We start from the raw sequence: 21,389 nt of genomic DNA, 5'->3' as shown, positions 1-21,389 counted from the left end.
TCCCTTTAAAAAAAAAAAAAAATAGAACTACCCTATGATCCAGTAATCACATTACTGGGTATTTACCTAAAAAATACAAAGACAATAATTCAAAAGGATATACCTACCTTCATATTTATGGAAGCATTATTTACAACAGACAAATGATGGAAACAACCCAAGTGTCCATCAATATACGGATGGATAAAGAAGATCTGTGTGTGTGTGTGTATGTGTATGTGTGTGTATGTGTGTATATATATATATGTGTATATATATATATATATGTATATGTATATATATACACACATATATATACATATATATATACATATATATATATTAGAATTAGACCAAAAACATACTCTTGAATATAGAGAACAAACAGATGGTTACCAGAGGAGAGATGGGCAGGGGGGATGGGTGAAATGAGCGAAGGGGATTAAGAGTACACCTATCTTAAGGAGCAGAGAGTAATGTATAGGATTATTGAACCACTATACTATAAACCTGAAACCATATAACACTGTATGTTAATGATAATGAAATTTAAAAATTAATAAAATTTAATAGATTTCAAAAGAAAGCAGGCAAAAGATTTAAAAGAAATATACAAATGACCACTGAAAACTGACATGAAAAAACATTTGGAGGTGAAAAACATTATTTTGGTTGTGATGACAGTTTCATGGATGTGTCAAAAACACACCAAAATATAAACTTTAAACATGTAAAGTTTATTGTAGTTCAGTTATATCTTAATAAGGTTAAAAGGTTATATCTTAATAAGGTTATGTCTTAATAAGGATAAAAGGAGACTTTTAAATGTTAAAATGGTAACTGGTATGATTTATTTTCTTTTTCTAAAATGTTTACCTGCTATGGATAGTACTCATTCTATGGAAAACAATGGACCATGTTGGTAGAAAAAATATGAGAAATACATACACTGCTAGAGAAGGGATTATTTTATGATATTACAGTCAAACCTCATTATTTATTCTAAGAGAGATCAGCAAATATACATGAATACAAAAATAACTTAAACATCACAAGTATTTAGATTTGAGTGTAATTATTATAGAATTCATAAGACTGCACGCCAAAAAAAAAGCTCTAAATATTGAAATTTCAAGCAGTCATATACTCTGGAAATACACTGGAAATAATTAGATTTCTAATCTTACCACTCCAGGCAATTGAGCAATATTTACACACATGAAGAGGGCAAAAAGAAACTTAAGCTGATCTTCAGCAAGCGTCTAATAACTGCTATAGATTTAGAGGGCGTGGGAGTAGATATAGACATATGCTATTTCATGAAGATTAAAAAACTTCTAACAGTAATGACCTTTATTAAATCAGCAGAACGAGCCTACAGTTTCCTACTATCTTTTCATTCATTCACTTAATGAAAATTTATTAACTGCTCAAACATAACAGATTTTGTGTTTGACAGAAGAGATGCCAAAAGGCAGTAGAGTATGGTTAAAACAAGTGATACCAGAACTGGAATGCCTCTGTTTAAATTTTAACTATTCTATGTATTTCCGAGGGCAAGTTACTTGACCTTCAGCTGTCCAGTAAAAGGTTAACAGCAGGCTTAAGGTGTTCAAACCCTGTATTTTCTAAGGAATGGATGGTCCCTTGACTAGCTTCTGGGAAATAGCTAAAAAGGCCCTGGAATATCATGCCTGATAAGAGTGTCTTTGTATACTGGAAGCCATGGGCCATGCCATATAGTTTATTCTAACCATGTGATTTACGGTGAGTGCATGCTTTGATCCACCTGAGTCCTGCAGCAAGCTTTATCAGTCTGATCTCTGTGAGGGCTGAAAACTGAGTAGTTGTCACTCCATGCCGAGGTGACTGACAGCCCCAACCCCTAAAAGGGAAACAAAAAAAAAAGACAAAACCCTAGACTCCAAGGCTCAGGGGAGCCTTCCTGGTTGGTTAAGACTTTACACTTATCACACATTGTCTTTAGGCAATTAAGCACTTCCATATGACTGTATTGAAAGATGACAAGAGGAGCTAGTGCTTTGTGTCTCCTGGACTCCTGCCCTTCGTGCTTCTTCTCTTTGCTGATTTTAATCTGTATCTTTTCACTATAATAAACTGAAAGCATGAATATAACAGCTTTTCCGAGTTCTGGGAGTTCTTCCAGGAAATCATCAAACCTAAGGGTTCTTAAGGATCCTCAACACAGTAACATTGTTTTCGCATCCAAAAAAATGTATTTATTATTAGTACTTACTTAAAGAATAGATGGGGGATCAAAAGAATTAATGTATGTTAGATGTTTACAATAATACGCAGCATATAATGTTTGCTGTCTCTCATGCTGTTACAAAAATAAGTGGTCCTAATAATTGAATAGCTTGGTCTAGTGAGAGAGCACATTAAATAATTAAACTGCAAGTGCTAAGAAAGAATGCATAAAACATGAGAGGAGCAGAGAGCATCAGTTCCTTCTTTCCTATCCCCAACTCTGTTGTCTTCATTTAGGTCCTCACCATTTCTCATTTCCTAAGTGAAATGCTGGGAGTATCCTCATAACAGTGTAATCTTTACAGGACTCCCTGACACTATATCATCCACCAGCAGTAACAGCACCACCACCACCACTACTGCCTGATCCAATATTCCTTTAACCTGATTCCACACTCTGAGAATCCATTCCAATATATGTTCCGCTGATTTCTGTAGAACCAAAATTGACAAAAACTATCAAATTATTTTAGTGTATCACACTTCTTCCTAGTTTTAATTTTATACCTCATCCCCTGGGGCCTCTGCGGACTCAAGTCTGATTATAGGTCTAAAAGCAATGAAAGGTGGCAAGAATAAGACAAGATCATTGGCGGTCCATTGTAGGAAACTACTTTAAGAGATATTACAGGGTCTCTAGGCCAGGGAGACAGACCTCCTAAGAAGGAGCAGAGGGCTACTTCTACTGGCAAAGGAGGTTCAACATAATTTAGAGAGGCAAGGTTCCTAGCTTCATCAGATTCTGCCCAAAGGTACCCACAACTATAAGGATCCAGCCCTTTCTTCAAGGTTGCAAACTCAGATTGTGCTGTAATTAAAATACCCACATGATCTGTTTTTAAAAAAAGCTTAGAATTATAACTGTACAACATGATGGTTTCTTTTAGGGCAGGAAAAGATAAATTTTGGTACCTGTAAGTGGAGTGCAGCCATACTGAAAACTTAAAATGTAAGAGGGGCTTTGGAACCAGCCAGGGGGCTCTACGCAGAGTGTAGAGAAAGCCTAAAACACCCTGAAGAATGTGTTTATAAAAGTCCCTGAACTCTGATAAGTCTATGGGAGAGGACTTGCAAAAAAGCAAATGGAAATTTGAAGAAGGGGGATACTTGTTAAGTAGTGGCAGAAACTTTAACAACACTGTCCCACGGAGTTATACAGAAAGAAGAAAATATGACTAACGAAGTGGCTGATCTAGCTAAGATTTCCTACCAGAGTGTTGAATGTGCCACCTGGTTCATTTTACTGCTTATAGTAAAACTTGCGAAGTGAGAGAGAAAATAATGAAAGGGCTGTTAAACAAAAAGAAGATAAGACTTACTCTACAAAATATACTGTCAAGTAAGTGAAAAGCCAAGCCACAAACTGAGAGAAAATATTTGCAAAAGACGTATCTAATAAAGGTATCTTACCTAAAATATACAAAGAACTCTTAAAATGCAACAACAAGAAAACTGGGCCAAAGGCCTGAATAGATGCTTCACCAAAGATACACAGATGGCAAATAAGCTTATGAAAAGATCCTAAACATCATATGCTATTATGAATTGCAAATTAAAACAACAATGAGTTACTGCTGCATACCTATTAGAACAAATTCCTAAATGCCTGACAACAAGAAATACTGGCAAGCAACTAGAGCAATAGGAACTCTCATTTCATTGCTGGTGAAAATGCAAAATGGTACAGCCATGATGGAAGCTAAATAAGGCAGTTTGTTACAAAATTAAACATACTCTCACCATACATTACAGGAATCATACTCCTTGGTATTTACCCAAATAAGTTGAAAACTTCTGTCCATACAAACACCCGCTCACAGATGTTTACAGCAGCTTTATTCATTACTGCCAAATTTAGAAACAACCAAGATGTCCTTCAGTAGCTTAATGAATAAATCAACTGTGGTAAAACCATACAATGGATTATTAAGCACTTAAAAAAAAAGAACTATCAACCCATGAAAAAATAGGGGAGGAACTTTAAAGACCCATTACTAAGTGAAAAAAAGCCAATCTGAAAAGAATATCTACATACTATACAATTCCAACCATAAGACATTTTGGAAAAGGCAAAACTATAGACAGAATGAAAAGTTTATAGGTTGGCAGGGGTTGAGGAAAGGAGGGCTAAACAAGGTAGTGAAACTATTTAAGTGCAGTGAAATTATTCTCTATAAAAAATACTATGATGGGGGATACATGTCATTACACATTTGCCTGAACCCACAGAATGCATTAACACCATAACTATGTATTTTGGATGATAGAGAAAGGTCAAAAGAGGTTAATCAGTTGTAACAAATACACCACTCTGATTTGGAATGCTGATGGGAGAGGCCGTGCAAGCGTAGGGGCAGGAGGTATGTGGGACATCTCTTAACTTTCTACTCAATTTTTCTGTGAACCTAGAACCGTTCTAAAAAACAAAATCTATTAAAAGAAAATATGCAGGGTACTACCAGGAAAACACCACTCAAAAATGAAGCTGAGGGTATGACTGAAAACTCCTTCATTAAAACTTTAAAAATAGGGGTGCCTGAGTGGCTCAGTGGGTTAAGCCACTGCCTTCGGCTCAGGTCATGATCTCAGGATCCTGGGATCTAGTCCCGCATCAGGCTCTCTGCTCAGCAGGGAGCCTGCTTCCTCCTCTCTCTCTCTGCCTGCCTCTCTGCCTACTTGTGATCTCTCTCTGTCAAATAAATAAATAAAATCTTTAAAAAAAAAAAAAAAACTTTAAAAATATTAAAGCTGGTGCCTCAGACTATTAGTCATTCAGCCAAAAGGGCCTCAAAAGACATTAGAATGCACTATTGATCCTCTCAAACAATAAAGCTTCTACAAAATAAGGGCATTATCTTTCAGCCTTGTTACTAGGAGCCCAATGCATATAAGGATTTAATATCAAAAAAAGTGTAACTTTTGCCCAAAGGAATATATCTCAATAGAATTCATTCAACATCCACAAGATTTATAAAAGATTAATATATCTTTTTATTTAATATACAAAAGATTTAATATAACTTAAATGAAGAGAGAATTGGGGCCCCAAAAGAAAGCAAGTTGAGAAAACAACTCACCTTAGAAACATGTGCTATCTTTCATGAAAAAAGACAGAGATACAAGGAAAAGCACAGAAGGTAAGGCAAAGAACCATAAAGAATTATTCCCAGGCTTCAGATCCAATCAAGAAACTTCTAATATTTTCCTATCTGGATCTCAGAATTGCTATGAACCAGGGACACCCTGGCATCTTCCATTTTTGCCCTTTTAGAACAAAACTATCTATAGCAGTTTTCCTATGCCTGTCCCCCATTGTATGTTCGTTCAGTATTGCAGGTGGGGAGAGGCAGATGGAGCAGAATGGTACTCAAAGAGCTGTGCTTGAAAAACACCCAAGGAACTATATCTAAGCCCAGATCTGATTTAGAAGATGAAATCCTGCGCTCTGAGATGATACAGTAACAGAATGAGACGTGTTAGGCCTTGGGAAGCAGTGGGTGTACTCTGCATGTGGGAAGGACATGAACACTTGGGGTCTGGAGGGCAAGACAGTGGCAGCCAACTTCCTTCGTCCTGTTATTCACATTTCCATGGAGTCTCCTCCCACACAGTGCCAGAGTTGACTTGTATGACCAGTACTAAACACGAAAAGTGATAGCATCACATCTCAGAAATTATAACATTGTGGCTTCCAGCTTGAGTGCCCTCTCACTCTATCAGATCACTTGCTCTTGGGAAGCCATGCTGTGAGCAGCCCTATGGAGAGGCCCAATTGGTACTTAAGTGAAGCTTCCTGCCAACAGCCATAAGAGTAAGCTTGGAGGTGGATCTTACAGAGCCAGACAAACCATAGAGGACTGCAACCCTAGCTGACACTATAACTACAACCTCATGAGAGATCCTACACCAGAACCACCCCTAAGCTGACCCTAAATTTCTTTAAGATACTGTGTGAAATAATATTTTTCATTTCAAGCTGCTAAATTTTGGGATCGTTTGTTACATAACAGACAACATGTGAACACCACTAAAGCTCCCAGATTCATTCATTCTCATCATCACTGAATTACCTGATTTTCCAATTCAGCAATAATTTATTTCCTACGTAAGGGAAATCTTCCTCTAGACTTACCAAAATAAGAATGCTTTCTTTTATTGTCTCTGGATTTTAAAAAATAGTGGGAAATTAGCTTACATAGCTCAATATTTTCAGAATTAACGGCTGATCTGGCTGAAAGTCTTTCTTCATTGAGAAAGAAAGAGAGAGAGGAACCTTACATTTTTAATTAGAACAGTTAAAAACACAAACACATATGCTTGTTTGGATAAAACTAATTATGCATGTTTCCTACTGAAGAAAATATTCAGAATAAATAAACTTGTTTTCAATAGTTTGTTTTCAACGATAAAACTGAAATGTCTAGTTTTTTAAAAGTACTTTTGTATTCCTAATGCAGATAAAATTTCCACCATTATAATCACTCGCACTGTTCCAAAATAACAAAATACTACCTCTAAACAATACTCTAATCACAATTACCTGTCAACATATTAGCACAAACTGATTTATCATATTAGTAACCTAGAAAAAAGTAGGAAAAATTCTAAAAGAACAGTGTACAAATAAAAAATGCTTTCATGCTGGCAAAAAAAAAAAAAAAAAAAGGTGCAAATGGTCTCCAGTAAATCCAGTTTGTGTTGGATCCAAACCTAGAGCCACCCAGTTTAAAATTCAGGCCATAATCCAACCTATAGAAAAGACTCTACCACTGCCTTGACAGCAACTTAAGGGAGGTTACTTCAGCACACTAGGATTTTAAAAAAATATATTTTACAGCATAAACCGTCACTCTTGAGAGGTAGTCAACACCAAAGGCCATACCCCAGTCACTGGAGGTATCAAGAAAATAAAAGTGAAAGGGTGCAATATAACCATAGAAAGGCAAAGACAAATGATCACGCATTTAAAGACGATATAATGCAGGAATCAAAAATTCAAATGTCTAAGGGCAGCAGAAAGTTAACAGGCAGTCAATACATGCAGTGAGCCCTGTAAGTCATAAGCTTACAATGTATGAATGTAAAGCCTGCAACAAACTGAAAAACACATAGCTCATTTCAAGGGAATTGTAATTTGCCCTACTGTTGTTATACACAGTGAAGACCAGTGTGTAGAACTTTCTATTTCTCAGGAGAAACAAGAAACCTGGATATTTACATAAATTAGCTGAAAACTATTTTACAAAATTAAAGATTGTGCAGGTCCGTTTAGGCTGGATATCTCCAATTTGCAAACTCTGCTTGATGCAGTATCATAGAGGGTATAATTATCTATTATTTCTCCCATATAACTAAATAACTTCCAGGGCAAAACAGATATGTCAGTAATAAAAATAAGACTCCAGTAATCCCTTAAACAATAATTTCCCAGAAAGTTCAATCAGGTCAAAAGTATTTTCCAAAACCAAGCCTAAGATAAATACTCCCAACTACATTAAAGGGTGTTAAACCAAACGGATCAAGATGATTAATTTCCAAAAAAACTGAGTTAGTACTATAACAATTTCCACAATACACACAAAAATGATGATACACTGAAGAATGGGTAATACTAATCAGGAGAGTATTTAACTACTTTAATTAAGCAAACTTTTAACTTTTTAAAAATGCCTTACTTTGAGTTGCAATTTTGGTTACAATTCTAGCCTGTCCATATTCTAAACAAGGCACACAAAACCAAGTTATGCCTTATACCTGAAAAGGATATCACTTAACACTCCTTCATTACCTTAGATATTAACTCTGAATTGTTTTTAAATAGGAGCAGTGTGTGTATCCACACATAGTATCATTCTTGTTGCTTTCTGATGTCAAAACTCGTATGAGGGAAATGTGATTAGCACAGGCTAAGAACATCAGCCATATCTTATGACAGTTAATAGTTATACTGTTAGGTATTAGTTGCGACCATTTTTGTAATGAGCTCATTAAGGGCCTTACAAAGGCCCAAATCCAAAATCTTTTTTTTTTAAATATTTCACTTATTTATTTGAGAGACAGATTACAAGTAGGCAGAGAGCCAGAGAGAGAGAGGAGGAGGGAAGCAGGCTCCCCCCTGAGCAGAGAGCCCAATGCAGGGCTCCATCCCAGAACCCTGGGATCATGACCTGAGCTGAAGGCAGAGGCTTAACCTACAGAGCCACCCAGGTGCCCCCAAAATCTTAGTGTTATTAGCATCTCTCCAACCTCCAAAGAAATCAACCCTGAGTACATTATCAATCTAGACTATACTTAAAATAAGTATCTTATCTGCTCTATAAAATGCTTTGCTTCAATAACATGTCTTCACAGTGATATTTTTCTCTACAGCAAAATCATCTACATTATCTATATTGGAAAAAGGAACCAGTCCCCAAAAAAGGAGACAACAATACAATAACAGAGAAAGCAGCAGAGTACTGCTGTCTCTGCCTTGTCTTTAACTTAGCTGTGAAACCTTGAGCAAGTCAGTCATCTGCCATCTCATCTGTACCAAATTAATCAATTTTAATTTGCCAAAGAGTGATGAGCAAAATTGTGGTACAATTTTTCATTCATTACTTTAAATTAAAGTAATCAGTTTAAATGAGCTTTATAACTGAAATAGTTAGCTAAATGTAGTACCCAAGAGTATTTTCTAGACAATGATAGTGTACAAAACCATTCAATAAAAAAAAAAAAAAAAAAAAAACATTCAATAGTTTAAAAAAAAGGAAAAAAAAAAGTGTTACCTTGAACTACTAGGCCATTAGCTATTCTGGAAAAAAAAATCCTTTCCTTCTCATAAAAATAATCCAACCCCCCCCCTTTTTTAACAATGCTGAACATTGTTAAATTACACAATTACTCATTAAATTACTCAATTAAACCTCATTATTCTATGGATGGAAATAATGTGATACACTGTCTGAAAAATTTAGTTTATTCCTGTAGGACTGTATATACTGCACACCTTCCAAACACTGACTACTGAGCCAGATGAACTGACAGACACACTGGTACACAGTAGGTCTTACTGAACTACTCAAGGCCAAATGGCTGATTTGAGAACCATATGCTGAGATGTAGCTGGTGATCTGCTCTCTCCCGCCCCATCCCATTCCAATCTGTGGAGCTATATTAGTTTCTGTCACCTTGTTGCTGAATCTTATCTCCTCTGCTGCCAGTTCTGCCGCTTACTGATGTCCTTTGCCATTCCCCATTGTTATATTGCTATCCAGTACTTCTTTCTTCTGTTTCACCATTTTTAAGGGGAGAAGGGAGAACAGAAAGAGAGAATCTTAAGCAGGCTGCACGCCCAGCACACAGCCAGATGCAGAGTTCTACCTCACAATCCCGAGATCATGACCTGAGCCAAAATCAAGAGTCAGACGCTTAACTGACTGAGCCACCCAGTGCCCCTGTTTCACCATTTTTGTCTCTTCTGTTTGTTTCCAGGCCTCCAGCTCTCAGAAAAAAAAGATCAACTTCACAGACACAGTCAGCCAATCAATACACTCCTTGCCTTCTAATTAAAAGAAAAAAAAAATCAAAGCAGGTCGGAATGATCCTTGGTTTTTCTGAACTGTTTTTTTATCACAATCTGATACTCAAAGGTTCATTCATTGTTATAAAAAGATGCTTTATGGTCCTTTTTATTTCTAAGTTTGGAGTTATTGCAGATTCTTGTCTACAGATAACTGAAATTTTTACAATTATAGTATTTTAGGGTTAAGGTAATCCACAGAGAAATAGCGGCTGTCTTCTTAACCCTTAGAAGACTCACCCCAGGGGCGCCTGGGTGGCTCAGTGGGTTAAGCCGCTGCCTTCGGCTCAGGTCATGATCTCAGGGTCCTGGGATCAAGTCCCGCATCGGGCTCTCTGCTCTGCAGGGAGCCTGCTTCCTCCTCTCCCTCTCTCTGCCTGCCTGTCTGCCTGCTTGTGATCTCTGTCTGTCAAATAAATAAATAACATCTTTAAAAAAAAAAAAAGAAGAAGAAGAAGAAGACTCACCCCCCCCAAAAAAATAATAAATCCAAAAATTTCTATTAAAATCAGATCTTAAAATAAATGAATAGCACTCTGAAGAAGATATACATATGGCCCCAAAGCATATGAAAAGATGTTTAACACCTCCAATCATTAGGAAACTGCAAATAAAAACTGCACGAGATACTACTTCACACCCATTAGGATGACTATTATCAAAGAGAGAGAGAGAGAATGTGTTTGGCAAAGATGTGAAAAAGTATCGGTAAAGACGTAGAAAAATTGCAACCTCTGCTCATTGTTAGTAGGAACATAAAACAAAATAGTACAATCAGTGCGGATAACAGTAAGGTGATTCCTAAAAAATTAAATACAGAATTGACATTTGATCCAATTCTGAATATATAGGCAAGAGACATGAAAGCAGAAACTCAAACAGATATTTGCAACTTCTGTTCAGAGCAACCTTTATTCACAACAGGCAAAATGTGAAAGCAACACAATCATCGACGGTCAAAATGATTTTAAAAAAATGTGGTATACACATACAGTGGAGTATCGGTCAACCTTAAGAAGAAAACAAGATACAACACGCATGAACCTTGAAAGCATAATGCTAAGAGAAATAAGCCAGTCACCAAAGGACAAATATTGTATGATTCCATTCATACGAGTAAACCTTGAGTAGAGACAGGATATTTAGAGACAGAAAGTAAACTGGTGGTTGTAAGAGGCTAAAGGGAGGGGAGAACAGAGTTAATGTTTAAAGTGTATGGATTTTCAGTTGAGGAAGATGAAAAGTTCTAGAGATGGATGACAGTGATAATTGCCTAATAGTGTGAGTGTACTTAGTACCACTCATATATACAGTTTAAAATGTTTAAAATGGTAAATTTTATGTTATGTATATTTTACCAGAATAAAAAAGATGAATGAAAAGTAAAGTTTACAATAGGGCAGGAAAGTACTTGATATTTACTTATCCATGGCTACTGTGTAAACCTTATCTGATTAAAACAGAGAACACAAGAAATTTATTAACTAAGTAAATGGTGTTTAACTTCATTAGTGTCAGTGAAGAGCAGAAACATCTCTAAATATTTAAGGACTTCAGATTCTCCTCATAGAGCTCTATCTGGGAAAGATGAAAAAAAAAATCAACAGTCTGTCAATAAGTAAGATCTCTCATGCACACACCAAACCACTGAATAAATACTCATTTTCGAGATTCTTAAACCCTAACGCCTCCATCATTGCTATTCTCCGATATACCAAACATACCCTTGCCTCACCACGTTTTGCTACACTAAAACACCCATCCCACAACCTGCAGAGTTCACTCTCTCATTTCATTCAGATGTCTACTCATATGCTCCTTTATCAGAGAGGCTAAGCTTGAAAATCCTATGTACAATAGTATTCTCTGTAATTCTCACTCCCCATAAAGAGCTTTATTTTCTTCACAGTTTTTATCACTACCTGATATATACATTTACTTGGTAATCTTTTTCGCCATCCACTGCGAGTAAATTCCAGGAGCACAAGGACTTTGTCTATTCTGTTGTACCCCATCACCTACAACACCACTTGGCACATTGAGGGTGGCCAATAAATACTTGTTAAATGAATAAACAGATGGATGCTCACAGCATAAAATCGTATTTTCCTCTTGGTCTAGGTACACTTCTATCATCTCCAGCCTTCCAACAGCCACCAGCCACTGCCTCAAAGCCATCCAGAGTAGGAATGATTAAAGTGGAATACCTAGTTTAAAAAGTCAGACTGAAGCCTGGTACCAGCACTGACTATAATACCTTAATTAGACACTTCAAACAGTGCTTGCTCTCACAGTTTGTAAATACCCTAAATGAATACACTCTAACCTCACCAATATGGAATGAAGTACAAGGATACAGAATTTACCAATAACACTGCTTTAAAACAAAAAGATAGCATGTATTGAGTAATAAACATTGCACTTCATCTGTTTTAATAAACATTAGGATGCACTTGCTAGTCCAAAAACCACACAATTTTTCCCTCTACAACTTCTCAGAGGTAGGGAAATACACAAATGCAAGAACACTAGTTGTTAATAAATATAGACAAAAATTAAGTAACCAATTCTTGGCCCAAGAGATACACACTCTGCAGCATGAGAAGAGTATGTTAAAACTCTGGATATTAGACTAAAGCATGCTTCCAATAAACACCTAAGCTTATTTTAAAGTCAAAGTTTAAAAACCCATTCCAGTCAAATGTCCCACCAGCTCCCATACATACATTTTACAAGTTTTGAGAGATTTTTTATAACTGCACTTTAATTTTCTGGCTGCAGTTAATGACATCTGGTAAAGCTTCCGTTGATTATAATTTTTGTAGAAAAAAATGTTTAATCAGACAATAAATACCGTCCCTCCTGAGAAAGCATACAGGGCCCATTACTCTATGGTCTCTAGGGCTAACTGGACCCCACATGTTCATTTGTAAGGACAGTCAACCAGGGAACGAACGCACGTGCCCTGCCCCGCCTCATAAGTAAAAACGGTAGGGGGAACCTGCCCTTCGGCGGTGTCCCAGAATTGGGGACACCTGTGCGCAGGGCACGCCGTGTGAGATGTGGGCAGCCTGCGGCCCCGGGGCTAACGATCCCAGCCCGATACCGACCAGGCCAGCCCCTTCCTCTGATTTCCGCCAGGGCCTGCCCCCGGAGCTCATATCCCCGCAAACGCAGGTCCTACCTGAGCTCTGCCCCCAGCTACAAGGCTGCGGGGGGAGTCGGGAGGAGGCGTGGCCTTCCAGCTCGCCAGACGAACTCCCTCGTGCGGTTGTTATGACTTTCCCTCTCGGAATCCGCGCCCCGACCAAGTTCGAGCCGCACTTCCGGGGTCCGCGGGCTACTGAAACGTCATTGTGCACGCGACGGCGTCTGCGACAATCCGGAAATGGGCGGAGCGTGGTCGCTAAATTGGTTCCTGTGGAGCTAGGTGGGCTGGGAGAGAGAGGCTTGTGGGAGGTAAGAGTTGTTCTATTCTTTCTCCGCGGGCCTTGGTCGCCTTTTCCTTTACCCTCTTTTGTAAAGCGGGAGACTCCACTTCCTGAGCAGCCTTGAGGACGGGGCCACCTTGAAGCCTCGTTCTCCAAGAAAATTAAAAAGCAGTTGCGAGACTGTCCATGCAGCCAGTTGCCTACTCTCCCATTTATGTTTTATTCATACTTTACCCACTGCATTCAGCTCCAGAAAAGACAGAAGGTCGAAACTTCTAGATTTGGAAGGTTAAATTTACTTCAAAATTACGACTTATAAAGTAGGAAATTAAGGTTAAGTTCCCTCACCTGCTTTTTTACTGTTTCCTGAGTTACTAGTGGGATGAATGAGAAACATTTGTGGAAATCTGTAATCACATGACTAAGAGGACTTTGGTTCTAAACGCAGCCTTTATGGGGGATTCCTGGTAGCAAAAATAAATTCCTGGTAGTTAAAAATAAAGTCTAGATCTTTAATTCTTATCCGTACTTGAATGTGAGATGAGACCTCTTTGGTAGTTGAAATGTTAGAATGAAGGAGTTTGTGTGTCGATATCTGGGCATTTAAACAATCAGACATCCAAGAGGCAACTCTTAATCTTCATCTTAACCATTCAGCATCATTTGACGCAGTTAATTACATCTTTTTACTTGAAACTTGATACACATTTTTTGTTTGACTATTGTGAAATCATGGTGCTTTTTTGATTCTCCTTCGCTTGATTCTTCCTGATTTCTTTCTTTCTTTCTTTCTTTTTTTAAGATTTTATTTATCTGTTTGACACAGAGAGAGAGCCCAGGCAGAGGGAGAGGGAGAAGCAGGCTCCCCACAGAGCAGAGAACCCAACACTGGGCTGGATTCCAGGACCTCGGGATCATGACCTGGGCTGAAGGGCAGTAGCTTAGTGGACTGAGCCACCCAGGTGCCCCTCTTCCTGATTTCTGAACGTGATTATGCTCCAGACTTCTTCCCTTTTTTATCTCTCCTCATTCCCCAGGTGATCTCATCCGTTTCTGTCACCATGTTTTACATAACTTCCCTATGCTGATGGCTTCCAAATACCCACATCCAGCCCTGACTTCTAGGATTATTTACTCACATATCCAATTTCTTATTCAACATATTACTAGGATATTTAATATGCATTTCAGACTCTATCTTCTACCTTCAAAACCTGTTTCCTATTGCATATCTCTCCATTTCAGTAAATGGCATTGGATTCTTAAAATTGTTCAGATTATCCTTTGACTCCTCTTTCTCTAACATTCCATGTCCAATCCCTCAGCAAAATCTGTTGGCTCTTTTTTCAAAAGGTATGCTGAACCTAATTAGTTCTCAACACCTATACAGCATTATTCTGCTACTCAGTGGATGCTGTAATTGCCTTTTAATTGTTCTACAAGTTTGTTTGTTGTTTTTCTTTATTTGTTTGTTTGTTTTTTGTGTGTGTGTGTGTTTTGTTTTTTTGTTTGTTTGTTTGTTTGTTTTTGCCTTCCTACAGTCTAGCCTCCATTTGGCAGCTGTAAAAATACTTCTAAAATACATGTCAGAATTTGTTACTTTCCTGGGCAAAGCTTTAAAGACCTTCTTTACTCAAGTAGAAGAAAATAAAAAATTGTTTTCATAAAACTCTAAGATACTACATGATCTGGCCCCTGGTCCCTCTTCGATGCCACTAAGGAGGAGGGTTGTAAGAGATTTGGAAATATGGTGGGGATGAGCCTTGACCAGTAACCTTGGAGTTTGGGAAATGGCAGTCCCAAAGGTGATACCCAGCTCTCTTGCCTGGAAATATTTAAAGGGAAGAGACCAACTGAGGGTGCTGATGATGACAAAGAGATAAAAACTGTCGCATTTTCCCAACAGCCAGTAGACATGTTGGTACATGGCTGTTGTATTCATTTTCAAGGGCCACCAATAACAAAGTACCTTAAACTAGGTGGCTTCACAACAAAAATTACTGACTCACATTTCTGGAAGTTAGAAGTTCAAGGTGAAAGTGTAAGCAATGTGGTTCTTTCTGAACACTGGAAGGAAATTTTCTTCCATACCCCTCTTCTGGGATCTGGTGGTTTGCTGGAATCTTTGATGTCCCTTGGTTTATAGATGCAGTATCCCAGTCTCTACTTGCATCTTGTCATGGTATTCTCCCTGTGTATTGTCTCTGAATCCAAATGTTTGCCATTGTATAGGGACTCTAATAATATTGCATTTGGGTGTACCCCAGTGACCTCATTTTAGCTTGATTATCTAATGGTCTTATTTCCAAATAATGTCATTTGTGAAGTAATGGGCTTAGCACTTTATTGTGAAGTAATGGACTTAGCACTTTATTGTATCGTATCTTTTCAAGGGAACACATTTCAACTTGTACCACTACTAGAATTGTTTTGAAAAAGAAGTGTTTCCAGTAGAATGAAAGAAAGGAAAAGCAACCAAGGAGCAGAATGAAGTTATATGAAGTAAGCCACCAGGAGAGGATCTGCATGGAAATTTGACGTGCTGGCTGGAGCATTCATTCTGCGCATCTGTCAATGGCAGTGTTGGGAGTTCCAGAATTTGGGTGAATCTCCAAAATGTACAAAAGCATCAGCAGTTGTTTTTAGGCAGCTTTTAGGCAGTTGTTACAGAGGGCACCATGATTTTCCTTTACAATAGCCTTTTCATCCCCCATCCCCAAGCTGATGCTAATGGACTTCAAGGCAACAGAGTGAGTGTGGGACATATATAGAAGTAAAAGGTGGAGGAACCAAGACAAAACAGATTTACCCTCTTCCTCCCAGTCATATTTGCTAGGAAAGAGGACACTTTAAGTAAGTTAGAGGTTTCCAGTTCAATATGTAAAGAGTTTGGAGCTTGGAGGTCAGTCACTTCCATCCTCACAATAAGAAAAACCTGAACAAACTAAAAATCATCAACTCTTTTCTAAATCCATGAAAGACTGCGGTCAGCAGAAAAGCTATTGACTCTCAAAAAGGAGAGACAGGCAGGTTGTTAAAGAGCACAGCTTAGAGGGAGCAGAAGTGGCAGCAGGAGTCAGTGTGGGTAGGAACACCCTAAATTGTAATTGGTAAATTGCTGGAAGCTCATTGTGGACTACCATGAGAATTTAAACTCATCGACTAGCTTTAGAGTTAAAAAGTTCATGTGGTTCCCCTTTTGGGGAAAGGGAGACCACCCACATTCTCCTGAATTTTACCTCTAAAAGTTCCGCCAGGTTCTCACTGTGAAGATAGGAGAAAAATCCTCTTCTGTCTGGGGAAGAGGAAAAGTGACAGTTTTGAAATATGCCTAGAGCTGTCTGTTTTCCTTATCAACCCTGCCATTAAGGGAAACTATTTTACCTAACCAAGTGGAAGTTTAGCAATCTAGAGCAATAAAAATACTCAGCCCCATCTCACTCTAGTCTTTGAAGTGGGGTGGGGGAATGGACAACATGTAGGAACAGAAGGGGATTGTAAACAGAGAAGTGAAAACACTAAGGATGAATCCAGAGGAAATGCTAGAAAACTAAAACACATGAACAGAAATGAAAAATAGCTTTGATTGGCTCATAAGTATACTGGACACAGCCAAGGAGAGAATGTAGGTTGAAAATGTGTCAATAGAAGGTTTATAAAACTGAAATGCAAAGAGAAAAAAATGAAAAAAAAAAAAACACCCCAATATCCAAGTACTCTATGGAAATGACAAAATGTGTAACATTGGTATAATAGGAAACCTAGAAGAAGAAAGAAATAAAGAAAAGAACTATTTGAAGAAATAGTGACAATTTTCTAAAAATTTTCTTAATACAGACACAAAACCCACAGATCTAGGAACCATAGAAAACTGCAAACTGGATAAATACTAAAAAATGTATACCTGGACATGTATATTCTGAAAGTAAAAAATCATGAAGCTAGGGGGCATGTGCAGGGGGGATCCTTGCCTACAGAGAAAAAGGGGTACGAATTAAATTGGACTTGAGGCATCTGGGTGGCTCAGTGGGTTGAAGCCTCTGCCTTCGGCTCAGGTCGTGGTCCCAGGGTCCTGGGATCCAGCCCTGCATCCAGCTCTCTGCTCAGCGGGAAGCCTGCCTCCCCTTCTCTCTCTGCCTGCCTCTCTGCCTACTTGTGATCTCTGTCAAATAAATAAATTAAAATCTTTAAAAAAAAGAAAAGAAATTGGACTTATCTTCAGAAACTATGCAAGAAGAGAGAAGAGTGAAGTATTTAAAGTGTTGGAAGGAAAAAAAAACCCACAGAATTTGATATCCAGTAAAATTATTCTTAAAAGGGCAAAAGAAAAATACTTTGTTAGACAAACAAAAGTGGAGGGAGACTGTCATCTGTGGACCTGAACTGCAAGAAATGTTAAAAGAAGTTCTTCAAAGAAATGGAAATGTTATAGGTTGGAAACTTGGTTCTACTTGGAAAAAAAAAAAGTTTTAGAGAAGGAATAAAGGTAAAATTAAATCTATTTTTCTTATTCTAAATTGATCTGACAAAATAAAACTGTCAATATTGTGTTCTATAATTAGAGCCTGTGGATAAGTAAAATGAATGACTACAGTGTTACAAAGGACAGGAGGGAGGAATTGGAAATACTCTGCACTTTCACTACCCATGAAGGTGTATAGTGTTAATTCGAAAGTGGGCTTAGATAAGTTATAAATGTATTGCATCCTCTAGGGCAACTGCTTGAAAAGAGTGGAAGACAAAACATTAAGTAAAGGAAGGAAGCAATGGGGGAAAGAATAGAACACATTTAAAGTGACTTCAAGATCATATTGGACTTTTAAATAACTAAAAATTAGACATTTGAAAATGTCCTACTGTGACCAAAAAAGCCATAATGCATGCCTAACATAAAATCCAGGGAAGGGGAAGAAGATCTGATAAAACGGATTTGGGTTGTAGTAGTAGGAGAAAACCTAGGTTTTACTGCTTGTTACCACACATCCCCCAAGTGCTGCACATTGAATATATCAGTTACATCCAAATATTTATGTTACAGAAATTATAAAGTTTAAAATGTTATATAATATTTATAAAAATCGTGTTTTCAAGGTTGGAATGGTACTTTCTCATTGGGATATGAATACCAAGTAATTCTTAAATCTGTTCCTGGTACTTTTCCTCTTTTATTAACTTTCCCTTCCAGCTTATATCTAGTCTGAAGTTCTCTATTTCTGATTCTTTACGATAACTAATGTAAGCACAAAACTTAATCCCATTCTTCTTCATTGTAATCCTTTTATGTACTGACTTTGCTGTCGTGGGCAACTTGGTTATTCTCAAATACCCTCAGAAACTTTTTCTCCCTCTCAGTATTCACTGAAACTTGATATATTAGATGTTAAATGTGGTCAGTAGGCTTTTAAGTATGTTGCCACATCCTTAAAATGACCCTTCTTTATTACACAAATACTACATACTGTAGTAAATCCTAGCTATGAGTACAAGTATGTAACGAATCCTGTGAGTTCTAGTTAATGTCCAAAGGTAGGCGTGGCCCTGAAGACCCCCAGCACAGTTACCCATTCAGAAGAGAAAAGACACAGTGGAACTGATCTCAAGATGACTCTTTGTTGGAGTCATCAAATAAGACTTTAGGGGCGCCTGGGTGGCTCAGTGGGTTAAGCCGCTGCCTTTGGCTCAGGTCATGATCTCAGGGTCCTGGGATCAAGTCCCGCATCGGGCTCTCTGCTCAGCAGGGAGCCTGCTTCCTCCTCTCTCTCTGCCTGCCTCTCCATTCTACTTGTGATTTCTCTCTGTCAAATAAATAAATAAAATCTTTAAAAATAAATAAATAAATAAGACTTTAAAAAGCTATTACAGCTATGCTTAATGACGGGAAAGTATGCTCATACAGAATGAAAATACAGGAAATCTCAGCAGAGACGTGAGAAGTATAATAAAGAACCAAATGGAAATTCTGTTATGGAAAAATAGTATGAAATTTTTAAAAATTCACTGTTTGGGCCTAATAGCAGAATGGAAATTCTGAGGAGGGATTCAATGAATTTGGAGACAGATTAATACAAATGTGTCCTACGTATGCATAACACAGATTTCTTAAAAACTACACCAATTTTAGGGGTGCCTGGGTGGCTCAGTCATTAAGCGTCTGCCTTTGGCTCAGGTCATGATCCCAGGATCCTGGGATTGAGCCCTGCATCCAGCTTCCTGCTCAGTGGGGCTTGCTTCTCCCTATCCCACTCCCCCCTGCTTGTGTTCCCTCTCTTGATGTGTCTCTCTCTGTCAAATAAATAAAATCGTAAAAAAAAGGAAAAAAAAGATACTTCGAAAGCAGAATAAAATGACAGTTGTATATAGAATCCGTATGAACACTGTCTTATCAGAAACAGTGGAAGCCAGAAGAAATTGGATCATCTTACAAGTGCTCATATAAAAAGGTAATCAGTCCAGAGTTCTGCATCTAGTGAAATACCTTCAATAATGGTGGAATAAACATTTGTCACAAGCAGATAGATCTTCAAGAAGTGCTAATGGAGGGGAAATAAAACCATATGGAAGTTAGGATCTTGAAGAAGCATCAGAAAAAAAAAAAAACACTTCGGTAAATATGTTAGTTTTCCTCTTAATTTCATTAAAATACATAGAACTTTAGAACAAAAATTTTAACGTGTCTGGTGAGGCTTATTAGATCTGTTGTCGTAATACATGCAAAAGCTGTATTACACATGACAGGATGAGGTAAGAAGTAATTGGACCTAAACACTATAGAAAGTTAAGGGTATATGTTTAATACTCAGAGGAACTACTGGAAAAAAAAATACAGAGGTATAGCTAAAAAGCCAATAATAAATTAAGATGTGTAAGAATGTTCATAGAAGTTTTATTCATAATAGCCCCAAACTATAAATAGCCCAGGTGTCCATCACATTGGGGTATAAATAAACAAATCTTGTATTCATGTAATAGAATACTACAGGCATGCCTCACTTTATTGTGCTTTGAAAATAATGCATTTTTACAAATTAAAGTCCTATTGCAGCCTTGCATTGAACAAGTCTGTTAATAGCATTTTTCCAACGGTATTTGCTCCGTTCGGAACTTCACATTTTGGTAATTCTAGCAGTTACTTTAAACTTCTTCATTATTATATTGGTTATGGTGATCTGTGATTAGTGATCTTTGATGTTACTATTGTAATTGTTTTGGGTGCTGGAAACCATGCCCATTTAAGACTGTGAGCTTAATTGATAAATGTGTTGTCTTCTGACTGCTCCACCAACCAACCATTCCAGTTTCTCCCTCTCCTCAGATGTCTGAATTCCCTGAGATACAAAAATAGTGAAATTAAGCCAGTTAATAAGCCTACAGTGGCCTTTAAGTGTTAAAGAGAAAGGAGGAATTGCACATCTCTCACTTTAAATCAAAAGCTAGAAATGATAGGTTAAGTAAAGAAGGCATGCTGAAAACCAAGATAGGCTGAATGCTAGGCCTCTTGGGTCAAACAGTTAGACAAGTTGCGAAGGCAAAGGAAAAGGTCTTGAAGGAAATTAAAAGGTCTTCCTACTCCAGGACAAACACAAATGATAAGAAAGTGAAACTGCCTTCTTGCTAATATGGAGGAAATTTTAGTGGTCTGGATAGAAATCCAAAACCTACGCCAGGTCAAAACCCTAACTGTCCTCAATTCTATAAAGGTTGAGAGAAGTAAGGAAGCAGCAGAACACAAGTTGGAAGCTAGTAAATGTTCGTTCATGAGGTTTAAGGAAAGAAGCCATCTCTATAACAAAAGTTCAAGGTGAAGCAGCAAATTATTGAAAGATCTAGCTAAGATGATTCATGATGGTGTTTATACTAAACAACAGATTTTCTTTGGTCACAGCCTTATATTGGAAGTAGTTACTATCTGGGACTTTTACAGCTAGAGAGAAGTCAATGCCTGGCTTCAAAGCTTCCAAGGCAGGCAGTCTGACTCCCTTATTAGGGGCCAGGCAGCTGGTTACTTTAAGTTGAAGTCAATGCTTATTTGCCATTCTGAAAATCCTTGGGTCCTTAAGAGTTATATTAAATCTATTCTGCCTTCTATAAATAGAACAACAAACCCTGGATGATGGCACATCTATTTACACCATGGCTTACTGAAT

General features: G+C 37.7%; 1 protein-coding gene across 7 annotated transcripts in view; it reads right to left on the bottom strand.

Annotated features, from left to right (window-relative positions):
* FAM172A (family with sequence similarity 172 member A) overlaps window positions 1-13,160 on the bottom strand; it is a 423,647-nt gene extending 410,487 nt beyond the window's left edge. For 3 of the 7 annotated variants that reach the window (XM_032335748.1, XM_032335746.1, XM_032335750.1), the window contains exon 1: window positions 12,999-13,159. The gene's annotated coding sequence lies outside the window, so the exon portion shown is untranslated. Of the gene's footprint in view, window positions 1-12,998 lie in introns of all 7 variants that reach the window. The other 4 variants (XM_032335747.1, XM_032335751.1, XM_032335745.1 and 1 more) reach the window with 2 other exon arrangements.
* Window positions 13,161-21,389: the final 8,229 nt, after the last annotated feature.

Source organism: Mustela erminea, chromosome 3 (assembly GCF_009829155.1).
Source record: "Mustela erminea isolate mMusErm1 chromosome 3, mMusErm1.Pri, whole genome shotgun sequence".
In the NCBI taxonomy this organism is placed as follows: Eukaryota; Metazoa; Chordata; class Mammalia; order Carnivora; family Mustelidae; genus Mustela; species Mustela erminea.
The sequence above is the reverse complement of the archived record's forward strand: the minus strand, read 5'-3'. Positions and strand labels throughout refer to the sequence as shown.